General features: G+C 48.7%; 1 protein-coding gene across 2 annotated transcripts in view; it reads right to left on the reverse strand.

Annotated features, from left to right (window-relative positions):
- DRGX (dorsal root ganglia homeobox) overlaps positions 1-1948 on the reverse strand; it is a 36266-nt gene extending 34318 nt beyond the window's left edge. For both annotated transcript variants that reach the window (XM_053909692.1, XM_019444906.2), the window contains exon 1: positions 1783-1948. The gene's annotated coding sequence lies outside the window, so the exon portion shown is untranslated. The remainder of the gene's footprint in view (positions 1-1782) is intronic.
- Between the last annotated feature and the right edge of the window lie 5848 nt (positions 1949-7796).

A 7796-nucleotide genomic window follows, 5' to 3' on the forward strand; every position in this document is an offset into this window, starting at 1 on the left:
TCTAAAGTACCGGGCTGAAATTTTCAAGTCAGGGGCGCGGGATTGGATCAAATCACATAAACTGCAAAAAAAGCAAGTCTAATGGCGCATAATTGGTTCTGTAATAGCATTACACCAGGATAATAGCCCGTTACGGCCCCCTGCACTATTAAGTGCTTCCCTGGCGGAAAGCCTTTATGATATTAAAGGGGGAATATAATGATATTTTGGTTATTAAATGCGTGTAATTAATTTATGCACCACTGAAAATAAAGTTGGTATTATGACCCACTCAAGATGCATCAGAAGAGGCAAGTCAGACAACTGTTGATAAGTTTGGTGTCTGTGTTCCGTCTAGACTGCTGATTTTATTTTGGGACGATGGCTTCTTGGACAGACTGCATAAATTGAATATTTTATAAACATTCTAATGCTGCGTTCGGGAGCCCTGGCGAGGTGGTGGGTCGGGTCCCTGCACCGCCTGGGTTCCAGCCTTGATCTTAAAGACACAGCGCGTTGGAAACAAAAGGCCTGGCGACCCCACACGTGGACACCCGCCGTGGGCAAGGCGCGCCAAGCTGAAAGGCAGCGAGTGCTGGGGCCCTGGGACTCCGGTGGACAACCCTTCGGAAAACCGCTGGGAGGAAGACGCAGCAACGCTCCAGCGGAGGCAGTTTAGGGCCCAGGGCACTTCAGCGGCCCCTCCTGGGCTTGGCCCACCCTGGCTCGTGGAGTCGGCCGCGCCACTAGGAAGAAACCGCTGGAAAGTCTGGCTCAGTTCAGAACGGAGAGAACCCCGGCGACAGCTCCGCCAGGGCCACTGACTCCGAGTCAGGCGGCCGGCTCCGGGGAACACGCCCAGAGGACCGGGAGGCAGGTGCGGTAGCCAGAGGGGCTGGCCGGGCAGCAGAGAGCGCCGTTGCCACTTCATCCAGAGAGGGCTGGAGCCCCAAGAGCGGACCCTCCGTCAACCCAGGCCAAGAAGCTTGGCGCGCTATCTCTGTCACTTCCTGTGTCGCCCAGAGGACCCGGGCTCTCTGGAGACCTTTCAAAGAGCCTGAGGCTACCCTTGCGTGCCCGGGTCTGCAAAAAGCCCCCTCGGGCTCGCATCTGCCCTAGGCGGCAGCTCCCCGTCTGCGCGCGCTGTGAGCTCCAAGAGCCTGGTGCCCATGAAGCGAATTGAGGAAGGTATCCGGGAGGGCTTGGTCGAGATGCTCGAGGCGCACCTGAGTATCTGTGCGGGAACCCGCGGCACCAGGCGCCCGGCGCCGCATTGGCCCCCAAAGCCAACAAAGTCCAAGCCCCAGTCTCAGCTTTCCATCCCTCACATCCGCCGAAGCAGATTCCTATCAAGGCCCAGAGAGGTCCCGGGGAAGTAGACAGGCTCATCCTGGCTGGGTCTGCGGGCAGCGCACTCCCCAGGCCTCCTAGCCAGTCAGAACCCTGGACAGCGGCCCCAAGACCTTCTGGGGCTGCGGGAGGGAAAAGAGGCCAGTCCCGCGGGCCCCTCTGGGGCTCTGTGCTGCGCGGCAGTGGGACCCGCCCTGCAGGATCCCAGGCTTTGAGGGACCAATCCTCTCCCGGTTCAAACCTGCGGAAGTTACTTGCGACGCGCGCTCAGCGCTCAGAGAAGGGACCGAACTCTCGACTCCGCACCCCGCGCGCTGCTCCTGTCTCTCGGCTCCAGCCTGGAAGCCGCCCGCGGCGCGTCGCTGCCTGACCATGGCCTTCGCAGCGTCCCCGACTCGAGCCTGGCCGTCTCCCCGGGGTGGACAAGTAGCCGGACTCCCGGAAATCACCCACCTCGCGCGGGGCTCGTAGCCAGCTCAGGACCCTCCGCCTCGCCTCTCCTCGCCTCGCCTCGCCCAACGTTCCTCTCCCGTAGCCGCGAGGCCGGCTCCTTTCTGTTGACAAAACAGCGAATAAACACACAGCCAAGCAACGTAGAAACGAAAGCCTACAACAAACTTTGATGACGCGAGTCCCCTTTTTCTTCCGATTGTCTCTGACACTCGGCCTTCGGAGGTGACCAATATGCATTCGCTACCGTCCCCCTCCCCCACCAAAAAGGGCGTTCGAAACGAAAAGGTTATTTTTCCTTAATTCTTGTGCGGTAAAATGTATTTTTCAATTAACCAAATTCACCGATCTGTCCCGCTTGGACACTCTGATAATTTACAGCCTAAAAGTGTACTTTCTTTATCTAAAGACCAAGGTGACTGCTTTTAATTTTCTCTAACCTCTTTACACTTGATGTTCACCAGACTCATAATGTTAATTGGCTTCATATACGGATCATCAGTTTAATGAAGAAATAAATCCTGTGTTGCTTTATGTTTTAACAGTGATTGCTTTAATGAGGAATGTGACGTGTTCCAAAATCAAAGCTGCAGGAGACATTAGAGGGGGCTTCTATTAGGACGGAAATGCTTATTTAAAGTTAAAACCACGGGTCATATTTCAACAGATTCTCACACGGCAGGCCCTCCCCACCCCCACCTGGGTTGCTTCCAGCCTGTGGAAGGAGACAATTCTGTGGTTGGTCCTCAATGCTCCTTCTTCTCCGTATTTAATTCACAGCAGCCGCAGTCTCCTTTCCCTCTAAGAATCGTTTTCTGGTTACCAAACAGTCCGTGCTTCTTTACCTCCTGTCCAGCAGAGCAGAGAGAAGCCAGAATAGGGTGGGTTGTTCAACTTTCAAGGTTGTTCACTTTTTAAAAAATAAAGTGGGAAGAAAGTATCCCACACACCTTAAGATTTGTGTGCAGATGTGGCTCCCGCCCCTGGCAGTGAGGGCATCTCTACCACCGAAAATTCAAGCCTCCACTCCTAAAGACAGACAGACAGCTCCTGTTTAGGCTGAGTAAGCTGCTGCTGACCCACTGGCCCCTGAAAATGTCTGCAGGGGATGGGCGAGGCTCCCGCCTGGGTGATGGGAGCTTTACATCTCTACATCAATTAATAGCAGAGTAAATCTGCTTTCTCTAATGGGTGTTTGATTTTTCTAATTTTAAGCTTGTTCTGTGAAGGGAAAACTGTCATCTCAAAAACACTGAGAGCAGCAATAAAATGCTGGAAATTAGAGCATCTATATCTGAAAGCCCTACTTGTCTTTCAGTTGAATTATGAGTTATTTTAAATTGATTCCTAAAAAGAATCCCAAATCCTTAGAAAATGTAGGGATTTGAGACTCCAGGTTGATGTCGCAAACATCACACACGGTATTCATTTCTTAGGGTTTGCTCTGTCTGTCTGTCTGTCTTTAGGAGTGGGGAAATGTTTCAAGATACCACGGTCAACATCCTTTGAGCCCAAATACATGAACATACGTTGGATTTGACATCTTAGTTGTGATTGGAAGAGATTTTCCCAACTTTCCTTTTAAAACTTGGTTTAGCAGAAACAATTTCAGTAAACATGGCTTAAAACAATAACAATATTTCAGGGGTGCCTGAGTGGCTCAGTCGGTTAAGCATCTGACTTCGGCTCAGGTCATGATCTCACAGTTTGTGAGTTCGAGCCCCCCATCGGGCTCTGTGCTGACAGCTCAGAGCCTGGAGCCTGCTTCAGATTCAGAGTCTCACTCTCTCTCTGCCCCTCCCCTGCTCATGCTCTGTCTCTCTCTCTCAAAAATGAATAAACATTAAAAAAAATTTTTTTAACCATAACAATATTTCAGTTTTCAAGGAGGAAAAAAACCACACTGAATTCCTAATTATGTGTTTGGAAAGGGTCTGGGTGATTTGTAATGTTGTTTTGTTATTGAATTTTTTTAAAGCTTCCCTAGTGTAATCCCCAGTGGCCATACAGTTCTCCCAAGGCAGAAGGTAAAGCATATGCATACTCAGTATGGACACCACATATTTCTACTTGTCAGCTAATCTATTGTCATTTTGTAGTTTTGGAGACTGCCGAGAAAACTCAAGTTAGCTAAACGTATTAGATAGAATATGTGGGAAAAAAATAGCAGCTAATTGAAATTCCAGATGAGCAGGAAACGATGAACAGAAAAAATATATATACAACAAGGGATAGATACACATTTTTATTATCTTGGAAATTTCCTATCATTCATTAGTTTTACTGTCATGTGAAAGTAATAGCTACTTAAATACAAGCCAACTTCCAATAACTTCAGCTGTGATGGCCACAGGACAAAGTATATTCCCACTTGGTTCCCAGGGAGTCTTACAGCTCAGCTCAAAGTTGCCTAATCCTCCCAAGACAAGAAAGCGTTGCACGTGACCAGGCCCACCACCTACAGAGTCTATGTCTACTAGCTTCATAACCGAGGTGCACTTGAGCCAGCCACTCATCCTTTCAGAAACCCCATGACTTCCTCTGAGAAAGGAGGATAAAAATGCCTAAGTGCTGATGAGGAGATTAAAAACAGTGCTACAGGATGTTCAGGACAGTGAAACTATCCTGGACGATACTACAGGTGGGTACGTGCCATTATACTTTTGTCAAAACCCACAGAATGGACAATGCCAGGAATGAACCCTAATACAAACTATGGGCTCTGGGGGATTATGATGTGTCAACCTACAACTCTGGTGGGTTATTGATAAACGGGAAGCTGTGCACGTATAGGGGCACTGTTGCTGTTCCTTCTGCTCAGTTGTGCTGTGCATTGAAAATTCCTCTAAAAAAAGGGGGAATGGGGGAAAAGTGCTGAAAACAATGCCCAGCACATAGCAACCACTTAACCCCAGCCATGACTGTTCTATCATTATTGTTATTATTGCCTTGCCACTACTACAACCCACATGCCTAGGGGGTACGTGCCTGGAGAGGTGCTACCCTGTGCTGCTTTGAGTACTTAATAGATGGCACACTCATTTTCTGGGTGTTTCCAGGATTAGGCAACTTTGAGCTGAGCTGTAAGACTCCCTGGGAACCACGTGGGAATATACTTTGTCCTGTGGCCATCACAGCTGAAGTTATTGGAAGTTGGCTTGTATTTAACTTGGGCCAAAGCAGCACCACCCTGGGAGGGCTTTTCCAAGGTTCTTCATCCTACCTATCTGTCAGTCTGCCATTGTCAGGTTTTTGAGCTTCACCCAGCACACCCCAGAAAACCTAAACCAAAGGCCTTTAAGCTGGATCAGGGGTATTTTATTTGGCCAACAGAACATTTTTAGAAATTCAAATGGACTGCCTTTAGACTGAGCATGTCAACTCTGTTTGGCCACAAGCCCCACTATTCCACACTACTTTCCCCCAGGCCACTTTATGCATTTGTGTGACCCATCTGGTTCCTGCAGGCATCTGACTTCCCTACCCCGGACATAAATTCTGTATGAGTCTATCATAATTTTCAGACCGATAAGGGCTTCTTCTCAAGTGTTAGGATGGGAGGGGAAACAGTCCATAGCCTCTGAACTTTCAGAGTTTAATTCAGCCCAATTCAACAAAAACATACCTAGTAACTTACTTGTGTTAGGTGCAGAGGACGCAGACCTGAGCTTTTGGTCGTGGGAGCCAGTCCCTAGAGATTCTAGCTAGCAAAGGAGATGAGATAGCAGGGAGAAAAAACAGTGGCACTATCTGGTACCACACCAAAAGGCATTGGATTCACTGGGACTTCTCTCCATGTCCTACAGAGCTTTCTGAAAGGATAGCTGTCAGAATACAGGCTACCCGCAGCTGGGGGTGGGGTTCCCACACTCATGTACCCCCATGCAGCTTTAGATGGAGAAGCACCCTCTTATTCAGAGAGTCTCCCCTCTGTCCTGAGGTGGTCCAGGAATCTTGACAGGGCTCAGCATCAGCCTTCAGCCTCACCCTCCCCAGTTCCAGCTGCAGTGAGAATTTGGGGGGACTGGATCACACATCAGTCTGGGATATATCCTACAGGTACACCTACAGTTTCAATTTGTAAGATCCCAACATCCAGGACTACTCTGATGGATCTACCAGAGTCACTGGCTTGGAGCAAAATCATTTAATAAACATTCAGTTGGTGAGTCTAGCTGACGATTATTAAAAATGTAATAATGAATTGCTAACAAGAAAATGAAACCAATCCAAGGAAATCTCAAATAAGATCCAGCCAAAAATAGAAGAAAGATCTCAGTCTCCAAGTCTACATTACCTCACCAATAAACCCAGGAAAAATAACTTTCAAGGTCAGCTCTTTGGTGCACAACAATTCTCCATAAGAGTGAAATAAAATAGAGCTGTAGAATCTTAGGAACGGGAGCATAGAGAGAATAAGGTGCAGTAGCCCCTAACAGCAGAAGCGTTACTGGAGTCCACCCCTCCCAGCCCCAAGCCCAGTGCTGTCTGCTACTCTCTTTCATCGGACGTGTTTCTCTTGAAACAAAATATACAGTCAATTGCCCATGCTAAGTGCTCAATAATTGTGTAGAATTTAATCGAAATGACTATTGAAGAAATGAACTAAGTTTGCTACATGAGTGATTAGTAAACACAATGAAAGCGTTCCAATTTCTAACAGACTTGAATTATGTCAACATCTATAGCGGGAGAGGAGTGGGTTTTCAATCAGGTGGACTTGGGGTCAAATTTGGCTTCTTCCTACATTCCCTTTTCCTTGTCTGTAAAGCTATGTGTCCCAGCCATGAGGACCTGAACCTCAGTCTTCTGTCCACACACACAAAGTAGGTACTTCATAACTGTGACTTCTCTGTGATACTCTTGCAAACCTGGATTTGTAGGACCCTTCCTCTTCCCTTTGACCAGTCGGCTTCTGCCCATGATTAGAACCCACCCCTCCAGGATACTGCCCCCTAACCTGTCCATTCCACTGCCCTCCTTGTACTGTCCAGCAGTATTGGGTCAGCCAGTCACCTTTGTGACTTGGTCAGCCATCACCTTGCCTAGCATGGCCAGGCCATGAGTGTGCATAGCAGGACTTTTCTGCACACACTAGCGGTAAGGCACTCACTGCTTCCCTCTTCTCTTGCCGGCCTCAGCCCCATCCAACAGCAGACTCTCAGAATATATTTAAGTCCCAACATAAATATTTATTGAAGGAAATTGACTGATGTCTGAGCAAGGCTGGTGCAGGCAGTTTCCACCTCTCAGCCTGGTTGCCATTTAGCCCACAGGGCTCCACGGGCCAGCCAGGCAAGGAGCAAAGCTCAGTGCCACACACTGGGACACACTGGGAGCCTTCTCTATTTACCTGTCTACTCATTTATTTCTTCATTCATTCCACAAATAACTGTGGAGCACCAGTTTCATGCCAGGTAACATTCAGGGAATGCACCTGTAAACAAGACCCCAAAGACCTAGGGGGTTAATATGTCAGGAAAGCTTCTCATAACCGCTGTACTGGAGCTTGCCAAAGCCAGGCCTCCCGTGGCAGGCTGCACCCCTGGAGAGGACCCCAGCTGCCCAAGGCTACTCCCACAGCCCCCCAGAAGCTAGGCTCAGAAAGTCCCAGCCAGAAGGAATGGGTTCCAGAAGCTGCAGGAGGACAGCTAAAGCAGGGATGCAGGGAAGGTGGAGGTCCCCAGCACAGCCCCCTACATGTCCATCCTGTAGCCCCAACATTCCTGTTCTCCCTCACCCTCTTATTCCCTCAACAGATGCTCACTGAGAACCATGTTTGTGCCAGCCTTATGCTAAGGGCAAGAGAAAAGAGATACCTTTTCTTTCACTGTACTCAAAACCTTTTAATATATGTGTGTTGTTGTTTTGTATTGTGTTTGCTAATATTATCTCCCCAAGTAGACTATAAATGCCATGAAGGTAGAGAGCAGGTCAGCGTGGGCTTACCATGAGACGCTAAGCACTTAGCCCAATGCCTGGCACCTAATAGGCACGCAGTAAGATCCGTTGAGTGC

This window comes from Panthera pardus, unplaced genomic scaffold (assembly GCF_024362965.1).
Source record: "Panthera pardus isolate Hobbes unplaced genomic scaffold, ASM2436296v1 HiC_scaffold_22, whole genome shotgun sequence".
Classification (NCBI taxonomy): Eukaryota; Metazoa; Chordata; class Mammalia; order Carnivora; family Felidae; genus Panthera; species Panthera pardus.